Below are 20,810 nucleotides of genomic sequence, written 5' to 3'. Positions count from 1 at the left end.
GGGCTAGCTTCAGTGTAAAGCCACGGGGGCGGTTCAAAGTTTTGAGTTTCTAGGCGAGACCTGTAAAGGAGACCATGTGGAAATGCCGGCAAAGCACCAGCGTGCAGTACCTCCCCCAGTGTGGTGCTGTACAAGGTGGTCAGTTTAACGTTTGAGTTTGTGAAGAGTGACCATTCAATTCCTGTCGGGTGCATTTTTCGCATGGAAAAATTTTGAAAAAGAAAGTTTGGAAGCTCTTATGAAAGTGCGATGCCAGTCTACAGTGAGCCAGTACAGCAAAATAGGCGTGGCACGTTTGTGCAAACTTTCAGCCTAAACGTTTTGGGAAGGCTAACAATCTTCCCGTCATAACTCTCTCTCCTTCTCCAATTTCACTAATGACGCTGTGCTTCAAACATTTCAGCTTCAACGGTGCATTGATTGAAGTACAAGGATCCATTTTTTCACAGTCAATCCAACAACTTCACAAGAGCTCTGGCTGTAAAGTCTGAACTTTTAGCTTGAATCCTTCAAGAACTGATAAACTGAATATGGTAAAGCTATTGGTCAATCCTTTTCTGTGGTTTCCTGCATTTGCTGCCACTTTAAGGACAAAAAAAATACTAGTATGTCTAAATGGATTGTTCATTGTTCTTGAAAAGAAAAAAAAAAAGAGACTAGGGCGGGCAGAGTTAATTGAACCCAGCTTGTCTATAAACAAAGGTCTTAACTGGTAGCAGACAAATTTCAGAGTACCGTTACAGATAATTTCTATGTAGCTTGTGGTTCGCTACGTTTGCTGATTTAAATGTGTTATTAAAAGCTATACAGACAAAATATTCTTTGGTTAATATAGTAGTGTACATCGCAAATCGCTATGTCTGTAGTTTGGAATACAAATTAAAAATTAACTTTTCATTCTGCCTTCAACACTGCTGTTTACTTTGTCGGTACGGCTTGAAATACCTTTCGGCCCTTCCAAGATAAAGGACTTCAGAGGGAATTCTAGAGTACCGCCATTCAAGCTGTAGTGACCACTTTACTCTCCGATGCTGAAGTTTCATACTGTGAGGGTGTTCTAACTTTTAAAGTGTGGCGAAGAAAACCTAAAGGCAGTTGGTATGATCGAGCAGTTCAAATGAAGGCAACTGAGTAAACACTTTGTTGTGTTTCTCTATATTGTGTTGTAAAAAGTGGAAGTAAATTTTGAGTCTGGGGTGCTGTAAAAAACGTTGCAAACGTTGCACATTCAAATGTGTCCTATCCTGCGGTAGACCGGTTGTATCATGCTGTGCAAGGAGCTTCGAGCTTTCGAGTCTGAATGGAAATCTAAAGTGCACACATTTAAATGAAAGTTATTTGGCAGTACTCTCCTGTGGTGTTGTTTGTTTGTCAACTTTTGTGAACTTAAATTTGATATTTTTCTTGAATTGTAAGATTTAAAGGCTAAAAAAATGCGTCTGGAGGAAAACGCTCCACAGAGAAGCGGATCAAGTCACTTCCATCAGTGCGTCTTGAATTCTAAATGTTTCACCTTGAAGAGTTTTCTTGCGTTTCAGCCGCCCCTATCATGCAACTAATTAAAAAACTGAGCTTGCACGCTTGCTAACTTATTTTTTAAATTCTGTTGAAATAATGCGTCCGACTGTAACATTTCCCACGGTTTTCAGTGAACCGTTGCTTTTGTTTAAAGGTTACAAGCGTCTGGTTGTGGGTGTACGCTTGGGGAACTCCCATACGCCGCCTAATCTCCTGTTATTTGTTTACTATATTTCGTAGACAGTTATTTTTGTAGAACAAGGCGGTGTGGTCTTCTACAAGGCCCCTTTGTTTTCAGGCACTCAAATATCATGTGATGATCACTCTGTGAACACACTCCGCCTTTCCAACCTCTGCTCTAATCTCTCTGCGTCTGCACACGTCTAGCGTCAGCAGTTTCTTGAACAGAAACACGAACATGCCGGAGTAGTTTAATGATCCAGGTGAACCATGGATGAATTTCACTGTACAACTGAACTGGCAGAGCCAAGTACTGGCTGGCTGGGAATATCGTCCATCTGCGGCTCGATCAAAAGCGGATTCACGCAGGTGTTTGGACGCGAACAATCCGACTCTCGGCATTCTACCTACTCATCGATGTGAGTCCAACTTCCTTTACCTTGTCCCAAGGGTTTGGCCAAACTTGCTAAACATTGCCGCGGGAGCATCGTCTCTGTTAATGAGTGCTAACTCGTAAACATGTTTCAGAAGCAACGCTTCCGTACATGTGTTCCTTTAATGAATGAATACATCCTTCCAGAAGTCGGGATAACATATAATTAAATGTTAGTATAACCCGGCCGTATTTACTACATCTTTTCCGCTGCCGGAGAAACCTTTACTTCCGCGTGGAAAATCGCACACTGAACAAGTGATGGCTCGCGGGGACTCACAACTTCATAAAAACATTCATTTTAGCCACAGAAATGGCTCGTGTTGGCGGTTAATAATATCAACAAATAAAAGAGTAAGAGGAGGGATGTAAAACAGACTAACTATCTCGCGACTGCCTCGAAGAATCTAAAATAATAACAATCCAACATTAGTGATAAAAGCCGTTGTCAGAACTCTTCCTCCTAAATCCGAAGCAGAAGAGTTGGCGCGGTTCAATGTTGGCACGATAAAAGCTGGACACAATACTTCACGTATAAACTGGGGAATTGACGAATTCGGATCAATATGAATATATTTAATATCTCCACCACAAACCGAGTGTAATGTTGATGGTCCTTTTGGAACAGAACGATCATATTTTGTGGACACCTTGAAAAATAAATAAGGCATTTTGAAATCCTCAGAGTTATGGAGAATGAAAATGCTTTAGTCATACGAATTAGTCCAGCTAAGAAGTTCAGCTGACACAGATTATTGAAGGTTTTTATTTGTGTAGGAATGAATAAGGTTACAGAAGGAACAAAAGCACAACAAAAGGATCGCTAATATCAACTGGCCTTTGATATTTTGAAAAATGGCTTGCGCTTTGGATTTCTCAAAGGGTAAATGTGTAACCCAGCTGGAAATTAAGATAAGAATAAATTGTAGCCCGTGAAAGGTTTCGGTCTGTAAGTTTTATTCGAACCTCGGTGACCTAATGTTTGACGTTAGAGGTAAATTGGATTCGTGGTTCACTCAGTGATATCCGACCGCCCTACAGATCTTAAAGGAAATGGTAGCTTACTTGCTAGAGTCTACGAAAGACGGTGCTGAACCACTGCCATTACCGAAGGCTGAACAATTTCCAACGGGATTCCCTTAAGTTGGTCGCTCGTAGGTCCGAGCTATGTAACAATTGTGTTTGGAGTAAACAATTAAACCTTGTGGTTTTACTTGTTACGGGCATCGAACCTTGCCATCTCATTTCAGTATGGTCAGTTGCAATGTGTATTCGCACAGTGTTCTATCGCGTTTTAATGTACTGAAAGATTTTTATTTTGTACTCATCTAACAACTGAAGCCGAGAATTTCAGTTACCTGTTTGTTGCTAATGATTTGGCCGTTCTCGCGCCTCAGTAACTGGCGACAAAAGCAGTTGTGTGTTAGTTGCTGAGTATCTGTGAACCAATCAACTTGTTAACGCACTGAGATTAAGTCAGTACTTGAAAGAAAATAACTTAATTTTATTTATGAACACAGGCTTCATCAGTTTTGAGATTGAAGAAGAAATCATTGGGAGTCTAATCATTTAAAATAGAAAAACGCCATTTCACTTCGCGACCCTTTGGCTTGTTGGCACCATGAATGTTAGACGTTTTACCCGCCGGTAAAATTATTCTTAAATAAATTTACTAGATATATCATTGCCCTGTTCGCTTCAAAGGTACGGTTGCTGACGGTTTCAGAAGTTTTGCCAGGGATCCAAGCCAAAAACTGTTTATTTGGCTTAACGTGTATCTAATGACTTGATTCAAACATTGCAGCTGAGATAAAACTCGCAGAATGTTTATACGAAGCTCACCAGTTAACACAATAACAATGACTGCATTTAGTTTCTTTGTTCAGTTATTTTATAATTATTTATGCAAGAGAACAAGGTTGACTCTACCCTGATAACTTTGTTGAAAGCGACTGTACACTGTTTATGTGCGGGGTGTTATTTATTACCGACAAGAGAGTAATCAATTAAAATCGAAAAACCGTGCGATTCTTGGTTTAAATAACGTGCAAAATCAATCTTATGGGGGAGAACAAATGGTCTTTAAAAAACAAGAGAAAACCTGTCAGATGTCTGCATGGAAATGTGAAGGGTACAAGACAAACGACTTGCAAAAGACTGAGAATTTATTAATTTTCTTCCGCTCAAACCCCTATGTCATAAACCTCCTGTTAAGTGTCTCAACGCTAGTCTAGTGTTGAAGTTCAGCCCTGTCGAAGATTTGAATGAAGAATTTCTTCATTCATTTATGAAAATGAAAGAAACCAAAACATTATTAAAAAACAATAAGAGTCAACATTCCAGAAGAGACAAGTGCGAGCCAGTGAAAACACCTCAGATGTGTCTGCTTGGGGGAAACAACAGAGAGTACCTGAAAGAAATGTCAGTTTATTGCCACTGAAAACTGAAGATGCGGGTTCTTTGCGTCGTTCGCTATCCTTGTTTGAAAGCAGTCAATTACTTGTTCGCCGGGTTAGTGGTTTAGTGTTGATTGTTTAGCAGTGGTTTATCGTTCGGGAAGTTAAGGATCAAAAAACGTTGAGGGTGACATCATACGATCTCAAGGACGTGCATTTTGCTTGGGACGTTAATTAACTAGCTCAATAAACTGGCAGTAGAATTGATTGGGAGATACTGACTCAATATGCGGATTGTTTAAATCAGAGTTGCTTCCTTTCCTTGTTTGTTTTGCTTTTTATTTTTGAGAGTGGGGTTGTAAAATTAGCAAATCCCCGCCAGCTATCTTGAAGTGGGCGTAAAATATAATTTATCCCTGAGCCAAAACTGCTCGGAAAACGAAATGTTTGTTTGAGGCAAATCTCAGTGAAACCTCCCACTCCACGTGGCTGGACCGGTACCCTGCAAATCAGTTTGCAAATAAACAGCGCCACACATACAAACAAAGAAAACACTACAGGTTTGTTCCAGCTTTTTCATTGAATTTGCTGACATTCCGGTGGGGCCTTGAAAAGTGTTTCTTTTTGGTGTAATGCAATTAGCACACCTTCTTTGTAACCAGCTTTACGGTTGGTGTGCCAACGTGGATAAATAAAATGAATTCCTTCACTCACTGAGGGAACCTAACGTTTTGTACAATGATAAGAAAGAATACAAGAAAGTAGTTTAAAAAATACACACAGTTTTTATTTCAGATGTAACCAAGCTGTCATTTTCGGTTGATGGAGGCACAAACACACCCCGTCATCCAACACATTTCTGCGAAGAAAATAAGCTGATCTACTGAGATGTTGGCTTGAACTGTTTTGGGTTCAAGGAAACTCAAATTGAATTAAATATGGGTTATTGCATTTAATTTTCCACCGGGAGTGAGCGTTTAAATATTCCTACAAGAAGAACCAGTGTGATTTAACGTGGTACAAAGTGACGGCTGCAGTAGGATTTCAGGTTCAAGGTTCTCACAAAATTTGCTTGAAATGCTGAGTGGAAAGCCTGAAAACAAGCGAGGCAAAACTTAAAAAAAACACTGCATTCAACAACACAAATGTGCTCTAGATGTTCTCACTGGGGCTTTAATAAAACAAGTTCTTGTTTCCTTCAGTTTGATCTTGCTCACAAGCAATGTAGGCTTTTGTGTGAACAAACAGTGATGCAAGAATAAGACATATTGTATTGGCCCTTAGTGGGGAGATACCATGCAATAGTTAACACACTGTAGTACCAAAGCCATTCTTGCATCGTTTTTGATCGCATTTTGGTGGAACACGGGAAGGTAGAACTTTTGAATTCACTTATTGATCGTATCTTTTCGTACACGAGGGGAGAAGTTCTCGGTGTTTATTGCAGGGACTTGACCCGGGGATTTGTCCCATCATATGAACGGCCGATTTTTCGTGTAAATATCTGGTCCGGGGGCCATTTTTGCCCCCCGTGACTTGTTCCACAAATTCAAAGATGTTTGAATTGAAGCGACAAAGTCCCTTCAAAATTATGTCTGTCCCCTCTGTGAACTGTTAATGAACAACCAGTCCCTTCTGTAAACACTACATGGGACTTGTTGAATGTCCTCTTGTACTGAATCAACGAATAAAGTGTATAGGAGTTACTAGAAAACACTGGCAAAGTACGTTAACTCGACTCGGCCCGCGGTAAACCAGCTTTATTGGATCGGAAACTCTATAAGCTATTTACAGAGTCGAGCAGCAGCCCATGGGCTCCGGCTGAGTAATTTTATTTCAACAACTCTTGAAAAAGTTTAATCATTTGCAAATCAGTAGACTTTTTAAAATGGACGAAGGGAAACGTTTTTAGAGCATAAAACGTGTTATTCCGTAAGCAATGAAATGCACCCGCCCCTCATTGCTTCCGGCCGCGAAGGGCATTCCTAGTGGATCGGAGCGCGACGAGTAATCAAATACAAGGATGGAATTAAGCCATTCTAACTAGATTACTTAAGGCGGGGGTACACCTGAAAGCCGTTTTCATGCAACTTAAAATCGGTTTAATGGAAATATCTCGTTCGCGTTTCAAGCAATGCAAAAACCCTTAGCTCAAAAAACAAATCAATGTTGTGGGGTGTTTTGTAAATTTTTGGTGATTTTTAGGTATATTTGGGAGGAGATAGTTTCTCAAAAGAGTAGTAAAATTTGGAGAAATAAGAAATAGTTAAGATTTGATGTAGTTTAAAAATTAGAGTTTGAGGTTAAAAATTGATATATGGACATCCAAAGAGTCCCCTACCAACCTGGTGTGTTCTTGGGTTGGGGACAACTGTCTGTTGGTGTTCCAAATATAATTTTCTTTCTTTTACCTCTTCTTTAAACCTCTTAAAATTCCATTCAAATTCACGTATACCTCCACCTTAAGGACGGTAACTCTTAATACAGCAGGTATAAAATAGTGGTACTGAGAAGTCGAACGTAAGAAACGTTTTGGGTCAATACTGCTTTATATTTAGCCTCCTGAGATGCGCAGAACGTCTGCGCAGTAGGAAAGGGAGGCACCGTCCTTAAATGTCAAAATTTCTCTAACATCTGAGCTGAGTGGGTCACCACAGTGGAATGTTTCCTTCTGGATTCCCTTGATATCAATAACTATCAGTGATTTCATAGCAGGATAAAAACAAAGAACGGATTTTACTTTATCTTTGCCGGTGAGATAACTGATTCTCAACAAGATGATCAACTGGATTGCGCAGGTGTATACCATAGCGCCCTCCTTTCATCGACCCCACCCCTTTTTTCTTAGAATGAGTGTTTGTTGCATAAGGCCCGTTATTCGGCGGTAAGTGCCCCTACAAGCCAATGAAATTGGAGCTGTGGACAAAATAGCTTCCCTCACAGACGCTCCTTTGGCTCGTCACGCAATCTTTCTTCCCCGAGCCAATAGAGCGTCTGCGAGGGAGGCTATGGACGAAAATGACCTATAAAATCGTACTGTTACAATTCTTACTGTAGCTTTTATTTTTGCGTACTAGGTGTTTTTAACCTCAAACGTTTCAAGCGTCTAGCTTCCTACAAAAGCCTTCCTTTGAGTTCCCGAAATGAAATAAGCGCCCCGGGCAGTAAAGCGAATCTTTTCTGTAGCTTGGGTTCTCCCTACTTCCAAGCAGCACTATGTTGTCTTCAGCTAGCTCGGACTAGGCCTTTGAACATCCTTTACCTTCTTCCATGCACTGGAAAGCCGGGGGAACTACAAGATAAATAGATGGGCCAGTCCAATTGAAATTAATAAAGATTATTAATAAAGATTAAAGATGTAATTAATAAAGATTATTATTGTATTGAATTACAAGATATTGATATCGTTTAGCTTTGAAACAAACCAGTAGTTCAACTCCGACGCTGCCCAAGAAAAATAAGATCTCTGTAGAAGTTTGCGCGAATTAAAAAGCAGCAGTAGTAACGGTGTGATAAAAATAAGCACTCCGCGGAAGGAACTATACTGGTTTGGTTATTATTGGACGTTAATCGAACGTCAAAAAATAACCAAACAGAAATGTTTTCCATACTGAAGTGTCAGAGCACAGCACGTTTTGGCGATCGATAGCCAACTTTGTGTGTGACCTATCAACTCACTGGTCATCGATTGGTTCAATTATTATTGACTAAACTGCGTTTCCGATCGTTGGTTGTCATCGATTGGATACGCCGGATGCTTAATAAGTTCTTTTATTATCTCTAGGAAATGCAAAGCGGTGGTCTGGCAATGTTCTGACAGAAATAAAGTCAAATTCTGCCTCCCCCTCCCCTCCCCTCCCCTATTAATAATTCCGCACGTACCATTTATGGAAATAGCATTTTACATTTCAGGCTGACAGTGGCATCTAAAAATAGTTTATTCGTTAACAGGTGTGGCCAATATTGATTTATACACAGCTGATGGACGAAGATGGAGTTTTGACTCACTCAAGAGTCATTGAAAAGTACAGTTTACCACACCTGTGATGCCTATCAGTATTTAACCTTCACGACTCGTTGAAATGACTTGGTTCTTCGGTGTGCTGTAGTAATAAGAAAAGTCAATGATATCAGTGCTGGAGCCAAGATTCACGACGCCTAAATTAGACCAAATTAGTATAGTTTCTTGACAGTAGCCCATTCTTAATCCAACAACAGTCTATTTTTAAGAAACAATACGTTAGACATGTTAATTCAGCAAGGCTCCGTGAATCTGTCCCCTGCAGCTTTTAAGGTTTGTTTATCTCAAGCAAAAAATCCTTAGACGTGGAGAAGCTTTAAACTTTGCAGCTGTCGTCTTTCCCTGAAGCCTGTCGCTCTATGGTCTGCTCGTTGATGTGTGCCTGACAAGTCGAGTTTTGGACAGATCTTTTTCGATCGGTTTTAATTTGTATACCGAGTATTTCGGTCAGTTTGTGATCTGATCTTATACTAAACATGGTTTTTCTGACAGCGGTCGTCTTTCCCTGAAGCCTGTCGCTCTATGGTCTGCTCGTTGATTTGTGCCTGACAAGTCGAGTTTGGACAGATCTTTTTCGATCAGCTTTAAGTTGTATACCGAGTATTTCGGTCAGTTTGTGATCTGTTCTCGTACTAAACCTGGTTTTTCTGACAGAGCTAGCGGTGGATCGAGGTTTCAGTAAATCTTTTTTGATTTATGAATCGAGTCACATCCGTTGACCGACCCTGCGAGAAGAGCCTCTCTTGACTCCCCAAAGAAAGAGGAGAAAGAGAGGCTCTGCAGAAATCGTATCAAGTTTCGGTCAAGTCGTCTTAGCCCCAAGTTCTGGGGTAGTCACCAATAAGGCAACGAAAGTGTGCTTCTCTGCGGAGTACTTTGTTTAACGACACTTTGTTAACACCTTTTTAGAATCTTGATTACAAATTGAATTAAGCCCCAAGGAATATTCGACGGCTTAAACGATGGAGTTCAGAGTGTTTAAAGCGAAGAAGTCATTCCTTGAGAACAGTTAATTGTTTTATCAAAGCGAAGACAACTGCCATCGAAAAATATCATTCGAGCTGCAGACTTTCTAGGTTAGGGTTAGAAAAATGTTCCTGCTCTATTATAAAGTGAATTTTCACTTAACCAAAGAACACGAAAACGAGGGGATTTTAAATTTTCTCGTGCATGACGTGAAAGCATTAAAATCTTGTTAAAACAATACAGACTGTTGTAATAATTGTTATCTTGTTGAGTGCAAATTATGAAAAAAAAATGTGACGTCTAAATTTTCGGCAAATGAGCAAAGCCCGATATTTAAAACATGTTTATTTGTACCCGCGTTGCCATGGCAACAGCACATAGTTCAGCCAACGGAGGGTCTGCATTAGGTTAACTGAGAGCATGGGCAATAGGAAACATGGGTTTCGACTAAACAAATTATAATATTACATTTATCTCAAATGCAGTTGAATTACTTACAATGAAATAGTCTTTAGTCTTTTCTGGTCGTTTCTCCTCATTTATTTCTTGTAGAATAGCCCTGTTTAACAAGTAACAACGCGCCGTTTGACTCAGAACAAATTTAGCCTGCATGACAAATTCGTCAGCTTTCGTTACAGTCCTGGTAACCGTGCGTCCTATTGAAATCCCAGCCGCGGTCGCTAAGCGCGAGTTTTAACTCATAATGAAATTAATGCTCGTGCGCTTAGCGGCCGCGTCTGAGGTTTCAGTAACATGGCACGGTTACCAAGACTGAACGAATGCATGCCGATATAAGAATGTTATGGCTATTCTACAAGAAATAAATGGGAAGAAAAGACAAAAGACTACTTCAATGTGAGTAATTCAACTTAATTTAAAATAAATGTGATCTTTATTTAGTCGAAACCCATGTTTCCTATAGCCCATGCTATGGCAGACTTTTTAACTGATAGTTGAGAAACGTTATAAAGAAAACGTACTGTTAGCTGAGATGGCTAAACTTTGTCCGAGTATAGTGTAAATTTTACTGGCAAATATTTGCCACAATTGGGTGGTAACATGATGCCTGGAGAATAAGTTGGTAACGAAGATGACCCGTAGCTCCTCACGGTTTGTTTCTAGAAGTCATGTGTTCGTCAGAAGATGAGAAGCAGTGTTTTTCTTCTCGAAAGAGAGATTGGAATCACTCGAAAGTTCTTCGGAAATCTTCGGATGATACTCGATGTTGTTCTGCTAAATACGATACAAAAACGCAAAAACATATTATAAGTAACAGTTAACTGAGATCCGGCATAATTAACTGATAGCTAAGCAATGGCCGAAATTTCAGCACCCCCATACAGACCCTCCTTACTCCTTGCCAATTTTTGGGACGTGGGAATGAGCGTATGACAGCACGCCACCTTAAATGGAATCAAATAATAAGAGCACGCACGGGGAAATGCCAAGTTGCCGCCTGATAGGGTTCGTCCAAAATTAGCAAAATACGTGGTAGAAATGTCAATTTACTTGAATTCCAACACCGTTGAAGCTTTGGCACAATTGTTGCACATGACTAAAGCCTCTTATTTACGAAATTTCACTTACAAGTGTCGCGAAAATTTTATATCCATTAAAAACTGAATCGAAGAATTCCTCTCAAGAAAATTCTGTAACTAAGTCTCAACAACAACAGGAACTGACAAGAACCTTATAAAATAAGTCGATATTATAAAAAGGCAAACTTTAAAAAAAGAAAACACTTGAAAAACATCCTGCCAACACGTCTGTCACAGTGGAACATAGAGCTTCAAATGAAGTCACATTTCATTATTTATATGTTGATTGTGGTTTACAGGGTTTATTGCCAGAAAATCAAAACATTATCACTTAGCATAGTGACAACGGAATTCAAAACGATAAAAAAAAGTGTATTTGAATGTTTTTATCACTTGTCACTCTTAACTACCATCAACTCTTTCAAAACAAGGCCACACTACCTGTTTTAAATTCCTGGGTAAAAACAAAATGAGCTAGGAGCCAAAAGATGGCTGTTTCGAGACATCTTTTTTTCAAATTTTCATACACTAAGGGAACCGCAAACATCCAGGGTTGCGACTTCTTAGTATATGCCATCTTTTGAAAAAACACTGACGTAAGGAACCGTTTGCAGCCAGGTGTGTCAGTGTGGAAATACAACTGACCAAAATCATTCGGCGTGTTAAACTCTACAGAGAAGACACAGTCAGGGATGGTGAATAGGATGGCGCCCTCACACGGCGAACTAAATTTTGCGAGCTCGTGCGGGGACTGAAATACAACTTGACAAATCTGGATGACAGGTCCGGAAATCACTCATTTTTAACTCTCGTTAACATTCCTTTTAATAACGTTTCTGTTGCCAAACTTGCATTTGAAATGTTAATGCTTATCATACAAAATTTTGGAAAAAGGAAGCCAAATGGATGGTTACGGAACAGTTTCCTCAAAGAAGATACTTAAGGAATAATTTCATGATTGCAGACATAACCAACGTTTTGAAGTTTGGCAACACGTGTTTGCAAACAACCATATTCTGACTTATTTTAAGGTGACTTGAAACATGGGCGTGGTGTTCTCAGACAGAGCACCGGCTTGCTATCAAACCTGCTAAACTGTAATCAGCAGGATTCAACTGGAAAATTCAGATCACTATACAGGACACCAGAAAAAACGTTTTACAGCTGTGTGTACGGAGTCTAAATCCCATCAATTGGAACTTGCACTAGTTTCCCGAAAATGGCAGACGAAGCAAAATTTCCTACGCGAGCAGTCGTGAACAGATTTACAATTTTGCTCAGATATATGAACTTCTTAATTGGAAGAATGAGGACATGCACACGGCAGCAACATAGTGGCTATGATTGTTCTTGTTTTTTCTTCTGGGGAAACGATATTTTGTACGCGTGGGTAGCGTGAGATTCGCGTTTATGTTTTCTTGAAATAATAACTATATAGCTGAGAATAGTGCAAAATAATTTCGGCCTTTCATGCTAACGTAGAACTACTAAATTTTACTAAGAAAAGTAAAAACAGCGAACGGCAAATGAAGGATAAATATGGTCACGTGGTCCTTTCTTTTGATGATACTACCAAACTTTCGCAATTCTGTTCCAATAAGGACCCAGTTCCTACATTGCAAAGACTAAGCTAACGTAGTTTATAAACTTTCTTGTCCTGGTTGTTCTTAACAAAAACAAATCGCTCCTCAGCTTTCAGGCTCAATAAAAATGCCACTAGGCCAGAACAACCTATGTATCACCATCTTGCTAATTGCAATGGATTGAACGGATTGGTTAGCTTACAGGGACTACCTGATTGTTTCAATGACCATCCATTGCCCTGTGGTAGTTTCAAATACCACATTTTTAATGCAGTTCACAACAACTTTGAGTTAATTGCTTCCAATTACAACTGGTCACAATTAGCGTTTTTCTTGAAGCTTTCTACATCAAGAATTTCAAGCCTACCACTAACTTAAAACCTCTAGAGAATTAGATCTGTTCCTCTGATTACCAAGCATTCTAGTTATATTTAGGTAATATTAACACGCCTATGATATTTAAGTCGTCTCTTGTAAAATATCTTTACATGATTATGACTCTGTCATAGAGCCGAAATATTGTAAATTTCAACTACCTTGTAATAAACCAAAACTTGGTTTCTACAGTGACATCAATTCTCGGCCTTGCTTTTCTTCATTTTGAACGGGAATAACATCTGCGATTATGGGCTTAGCTGTGGGTTGTTTTTTATGTTAATTGCTCGTATCTGAATTTTCCACGTTTTGGTACCTGTTTTGATTGAAAAATAAGGTTGTGTCTATAAAGACGACAGATTTTAGCTGATTTGATTTGAAATACCCTTTATGGAACATTTTTCGAAATTATTTGTCTGAGCGAACTAAACTTCATCAATGACCTTTTATTGATCAACTTATCTCATTTTTATCTTGCGCGTTGCTCGCCTGAAAAGTTCCCCCTTTTTTGACAAATCATAAGTTTTTGTATTTTTGAAACAGTTTAGTCTTGTAATAAAAAAAGGTTATAAGCTTGCTTCCTCGTGTCCAAACATTCTGTGTCTTAAGCTATGGCTGTAATGAAGATGGGGGGTACGTTGTCATTGAAGAATTTAAGAGGAGTACATAGAGCCATACAAGAATTTAAGGACAAGGCGACGCCGGACAGAATGTCAAGGGAACAGCTACCATTTTAAAGGAAGAATGCGATTTAAGAAATGATTTCATGTTTGTGAACGTTTTTGCATGAAAGCAAAAGAGTTTGTCAACACGGGCCATTTCCAAAATCGCTTGAAGCATTGCGTGTCAGTGTTTTTAGAGGACAGGACAGCAGCCTGCTCTTTAGCTTACAGAATTCACAGCGGGAATAAAAAATTCGAGAATTTCAATCATTATGGAGGAGGACCGATACACCTGGTTGATTCTAAAACTAAAGCCCACGTAAGTAAAAATATAAACAAGCTACGTAGCGGATTATACAAGGCAATAATTTTTTGCAAAAACATAAAGAAACACGAGATCGTAAGTGGAGTTATAGTCTCATTCATTCATTAATGTGCACTTCTTAATTGAAAGCATCAATTAAAGGAAGGACTTACGTGTATAAGGCCTTTAAATTCAGTAAAGTATCGCCATTTGAGTGTGTCATGTTCATTGTTTTCTCTCACAAAAACGGTATTTTATCCACGTGGTGATAGTAAAGACGAGGGAGCAGAATTATCGACACAGCTGAGAGCCAACTCCGGGTTTTTATATCAGTTGATGTTTGATTCTAACAACAAGCTGCTGGGTCAGTTTGCAAGTTGGTTTTAGTGCCATTAATTTTCAGCTGCCGGAGTTATAAGGTCAGAGGGGCAACTGTTATAGCCTCAATCGAATGTGTCAATTGCCGTGTGTGAATCGTATCGTCACTCTTTTCAGTCGTTTCGGTTGCAACAGAGGATACCCACTGAAAATGTTCAAAAACTAAATCAACACGGACCTTAATTTTTTCGGAACAGAAGATGTACGACTTATCTTCATGAAACCGGATGATGCCAGTGGGGTACAACTTAAATATCAGAACCAACCTGTACTCAACGTCACTTGTTTGATGAGATTTCATCAGTAATAACGCTTAGTTCCACAGCTAAGCTAAATTTGATGTTAATGTTCGAAGCCCGTTAAGAAATCTCATTACTTTTTCTTGAGTCAGCCTTGAGTTTTCTTTAAGGACAAGGACAGTCTCTATTTACAAACACCAGTAAATATATGCGTTGTAAAAATGTAGGACAACCTAAAATCCACGAGGTATATAAATTCTACTCTTGAATGACAATACAGGTAAAACGATTTGAAAACTTAAGCAGCTGAACGTGTGAACTGCTGTTCCACCTTCAGGGCATAGCCTTCGGTGAATTCCTCCATGTATACCGTTCTGAAAGATGCTCTCTTTCTACAGACACGTGCCCTAGACAATAACTCCATGCCTCTTTTAAAGTTTAGCAAAGAAAGTGAAAAGAAAGAAGAAAAAGGCTCTTAAGTTCGTTTGTCTCTTGCACAATTAAAAAATAACAAGGGAGGAGTCGTGATTAATATTAAAACAAATTCAAATTCTTTGGTGAGCAGTGCTTAGATTATCCTGAGAAATAAGATGCTACTTTTTAAGAGCGGATGCCTGTAAATATCAACCAGAGGTGTGCAATAGCGAAAAATTCAAAATTCTCAAAAAAATTCACATCATAGCCCACGGTAAACTATTGCAAGAAATACATGTTTTACTTCGATCCGATAATTATTTTTGTTGTGAGGCTATGATCTTGAATTCACCGCTCCTGAACCGGGTTTTTCGGTGTCTGACACCACATGTTGCGAGGCCTTGTTTTAAAAATCAAACCAGTTTTGTTCCAAACGAAAAACATCCAGTCTGATAAAGTACATAATTATGGACATCATGAATGGTATGTTACTCATCTGAAGTGAAAATTAAATATTTAGGAGATTTTTCAATATTTACAATTTTTTGAGCGATTTCTCGTGATGCCAAATTGACAAATTTGCGAGGCTAAAATCATCAACTGGTACATGGCGTTGAGGATAAAGATTTACACCACGTGAAAGAGCATCATTTCTTCTTATAAAATCCGCTTTCAAAACTATGGGCAACACAGAAGGAAATTTTTGAGGCCGCGAATTAGAAGTAGTACTTTAGTGAAATTTGAGCTTTTCTGTCACGGCATTCCGTTGCTAAAACTCAGATAAACACAACATGAAAACGTTTCAAACAACAATGGTTTATTAATTCTTGCTACAGGGCACTGCCTGTGCATGACCTATGCTTATAAGACTATTTTCCTTGGTTTTCTATCTTTTAGGGGCAGTGCCTGTCAAAAGAATTTAGCGGAGTTCAAAAGCCGCACACGGGTCAGTTTACGTTGTCAACCGGTCGCAACACTAGTAAATATGGAATAAAATGAAACCAGGACTTCTTTCATTCAATCTTACTTTAAAAAAAATGGAGCAAATAGCTAAGAGTGCTATATAATTCATACCTTTGAGCGGCCACACTGGATGTTTAGGAAATATGGGACATCTATAGGAAACATCGAAACACTTTAGGCCGTTTTATACATTTTGTCACAAAGATTGTGTTACATACATTTCACCGGTAGACCGCTGACCTTGCGTATGTACGCCCTTGTCCACGGGATAGAAAGCGGTGTTTCGTCCAGCTGGACCCCAAAGACAATTAATTATATAATCAGTTAAAACTGAAATTACGGATTTGGGTTATCACAATTTTATCTGGTTGCGTCTACACATGCGCAGTTGTTTTGATTTTTGATAAAGTTTTTCAAATTTCAGTCTAACGTAGCCTGCGAATACAGCCGCCTCTCATCGCTCCCGTTCCCGAGGGGCGTTTCGCGAGGCTACCATGAATGCTACTCAAGGTGAGTTAAAAGCAATGTGACTGTCTAGTTCATCTGGATAAGACCCAATTTTCAATTCATTGTTCACAAAAATTGTCTGTTGTATGATAGTCATACATCAGTAATGGAATTTGAGCAGAAAAAGTATGGTTTCTTTGGCCTTAATGGGTCAAAGTAAGAACACGATCCAACAAGATCATGATGGTGCTCTGCTCTGAATTTTTAGAGTACTTGCGAAAGCCGACAGGCACTAATATCGAGGTCATCTTGTGGATAAGTCTAGATTGCACAAATGTGATGCTCCGATCTCCCTTCGTTTGCTCAGTGAAATGATTAGCTGCCTAACTTGGTGGGACCGACGCAGAATCGGTTTTGGCAGCGCCGTCTGACTGGCCATAAGCATCTCGATGTCTTGAGCAAATAGACCTGATTAGATGGCTGTCATCGATTTCCAAGAAATCAAGGGAAATTTTGCCCTGAAGTTTAGTCAGTTAGTTATGTCACTTTGTAGAACTCGCTTTACAGCTAAAGGAGCGTAGCTGTGCCGTCCAGGTTGTGAAACCCTGGCCCTCTTTCAGACAAAAATTGCTCCCCCTACGTCCCTCACTTATTCCTGCATACAATGTACTGTGGTCGACTGTAGCAGGTGTGAGTCGTACTGCAGGAATTGGGGAAAATAGGGACGACAGTGGTGACGCAACCCCGTTTCCCTCCTCGCTCTTACCCTGCCGCCTCCCCACTAAGCTCTCCATTCTTTGCGTCGGGAAACTGTAACAGTGACAAAGCACAGGGCCAAATAACTTTAAAAAAATCACTTAAAATAATAAATGTGTGTGGATGTAATAACCAGTAATTTAGAATCAAATTGCAAGCGTTATTAAAGGTAACTCTTATTTAAGGTCAGGCGTTTTGCGTTACAGTAATTCGATACCTGCTCTGCCTACGAGAAGCTCCGCCTCAGTTTTCAGTGTTCAGTCAGCAAACCCCGTGGCCCTTAGATAGTTTCAAATGGCTGTGCCACAATCTCTGATTGGAATACATTGGGTATTCGCTGGATTTCCAACACTTTGTCCACATTGTCCTCCAACAATCCAAGCATCAGGCTCACACGATACCATTTTGGCTCAATTTGTTTGAACGCCGTGAAACCAGAATCGAGCATTTTAAAAGTTGGATTGCAGAGCAAAATAAACAAACTGAAGCGATCTGAATACCAAAGTGGGCTAACTGCACGTTTAGAAAGTTCAGTGACAGAAAATATAGCTCACAAGTAAATCGCAGTTACAGTTTGTATCGAAGGGGCAGTGAAAAATTACCCTTGGCATGCGCCCGGGGGGTACCATTCGAGCAGAGGCCCTTTGATCTTCCTAGATAAGTCGAAGGCCCTCTGCTCGCAGGGTACCCGGGGGGTAAACCTTTATATGAAAATTGACGGGGGTGATCGTAGCTTTCGAGGATTAAAATTCGTGGTTTGGTAACTGTCAAAGGTATGGCGGTACCTTTTAGCCAGTTTTAGGGTATTGAGCGAAAACATAAATATCAGTCAACTGTCACTTAGCGTATTCATTTTAGAATTGGTACCACTAAGTGGGAAAATTATACAGACCACGGCTATAAAACAAATTCTGGTACCTTTTAGTGGTACTTTTCAAAATTTATGACGATCAACTTGTCAATTTGATATAGGAGTCCCCCTCCCCCTGGGGGCAAGTGGTCTGCGCAATCTCTGCCGTTAATTAAACGTATTTTTAAATCGCGGCCAAATGCATATATCGTTCCTGATTGATGTGATGATTTCTACGATGTATAGAAAGCTCGCTAAAAAGGTATGAATTACGAAGCACTTGTAGCTATTGTTTCATTTGTTCTAAAGTAACATTCAATGCAAAACATTCTGGTCCGAATTCAAACGTTGACTACGTAAACTGACCTTCGTGACCTTATACGCTTTTGAACTCGGGGTCTAATAAAACTGCTACAATCTTTTGTGCGTGCCCGAAATGATTAAAAACCATGGAAAATAATATTATGAAAGTGGGCCAAAACCTCTAGCAAGTACCAACAAACAATTGTTGTTTGAAACGTTTTCATGTTGTGTTTATCTGAGTTTTAGCATCGGAATGCCGTGACAGAAAAGCTCAAATTTCACTAAAGTACTACTTCTAATTCGCGGCCTCAAAAATTTCTTTCTGTGTTGCCCATGGTTTTGAAAGCGGATTTTATAAGAAGAAATGATGCTCTTTCACGTGGTGTAAATCTTTATCCTCAACGCCATGTACCAGTTGATGATTTTAGCCTCGCAAATTTGTCAATTTGGCATCACGAGAAATCGCTCAAAAAAAGGTAAATATTGAAAAATCTCCTAAATATTTAATTTTCACTTCAGATGAGTAAAATACCATTCATGATGTCCACAATTATGTACTTTATCAGTCTGGATGTTTTTCGTTTGGAACAAAACTGGTTTGATTTTTAAAACAAGGTCTTTGCAACATGTGGTGTCAGACACCGAAAACCCGGTTCAGGAGCGGTGAATTCAAGATCATAGCCTCACATCAAAACTGATTATCGGATCGAAGTAAAACATGTATTTCTTGCAATAGTTTATCGTGGGCTATGTTGTGAATTTTTTTGAGAATTTTGAATTTTTCGCTATTGCACACCTCTGGTTGATATTTTCAGACATCCGCTCTTAATTAGTTTGATTTTGTTCCAAGTTCCGGAAGGTTCCATTCCACGTGCGAGAACGGAATTCAAGGCATTCAAGGTTCAAAATCAGCATAACACCAATATTTTTATCATAAAATTCAGATGGAAATTAATTCTAACTGATCGCTTAATCAAATTGGCTGGAGAACTGAAAAATATTACTGTAATTTATATAGTTGTTTGCAAAAATCTAAGCAAAAGGGCAGTAAAAATATGACTCGGTTGAATCGTATCAAACCGAAGACATAATGACAATCAATTAACCGTAAAGCCTGTAATGAAAAGCTGTAATTGTTTTAAGAAGCAGTAAAATGACATAGAAGAAGCAATAACTATTTGTTAGGCAAATTGCAAACTGAGTTAAATCGAGTCTAGTATTGGTCAAAGCTATGACAAAAAAGACAACGTTACTCGATGTGCACACTTACCAACCTTCTCTGCTCCACTTTTCCTTCAGTAACTTCTCTTCTGTGGAGAATACCTATGATCGATCAGATCTATCGTTTTTCTTCTCCCATAACAAACGTGAGCTCCATCATGCGCTTCTTTCCAGTAATTAGATGATAAACAGAACCTGGAAGACATAAAGAAATCAATGGAATTCCTACGATCACTTCAGAACACTGAAAACTGTTTGGTGATCGATATTGTCAACCAGAGTGCCAGACATTGCAATTCTTGCCATGATTTCTACTATTTTTGACTTAGATTTCTTAATTTAGAGAAAAAAATCAAAGCAGCTCAGCAGAGAATTGTTACAGAGATAAACAGGTGTTAAAACTTGGAGCGGCAACAGATGTTCCCCCGCGCCGAGACTGAACAATACAGTCACCCAAGAATTACCTGTTAGTATGCGTCATTGCGCAGTGGGCTGTAGCGTGCCTTTACGTACAGGCCTCAAAAATCATCATAACTAACAAAAACAGTCTTTTTGTCTACTTTAAAGTTTTCGTCTGAACTAACAGTAAACTGCATCAAATTATTCAAACTTGGAGCCTTTCTGCACTGTATAGCTCTCCAATTGTCTTTTTTTTTTATTGGTTGACAAAAAACATCCCTACTGTTTTTTTTTTCAACTTGAACAGAAGGAAAAACACGATTTAAACAGAAATTCGGCTGTTTTTCCTTTTTAATCCGGACCACGTTGTGCAAATAACGTTTAGTCTTTTCGGCTAGAGTGGCTCAACAGGTGGAAAGCAGTCAATCTTTGAAGAAAGTGCCTTTGAACAAAACCTTTGTAGAAAGTAAAAAGTTCGAATAAGTTCCACACTCTTTTGTATTTAGTCCTTTGTTATACAAAAAAGGCCATGAGATGCTAAGCTTTGCGGAAATCTTTTTTTAAACTAGCAAACTTGAAGTAGCGGAAGGTTAGTTTGGAAATTCTGTTCAGTATATATCGGTATATCTGATGAATTTTGTAACCACTGAGCCTTCAAACGGCAACTTAAAATGTGAAAACTTGTGTGCAGTAAATATAAGTTTGCGCCAAAAACAAATGGCCAAGTCGATGTTGCTTTTCATTTAAGCAGGTCGTACGCCACCAAAAAGTATTTTCTAATTTTGAATTATTCAACGACGTTGAGTCGCACGTGAACTTTAGGGAGAGCCTTGCCTAGTCCCTGTACGGCTTTCTCCCAGGCCG

Source organism: Pavona decussata, unplaced genomic scaffold (assembly GCF_977016875.1).
Source record: "Pavona decussata unplaced genomic scaffold, jaPavDecu1.1 SCAFFOLD_163, whole genome shotgun sequence".
Lineage (NCBI taxonomy): Eukaryota > Metazoa > Cnidaria > Anthozoa > Scleractinia > Agariciidae > Pavona > Pavona decussata.
The sequence above is the reverse complement of the archived record's forward strand: the minus strand, read 5'-3'. Positions refer to the sequence as shown.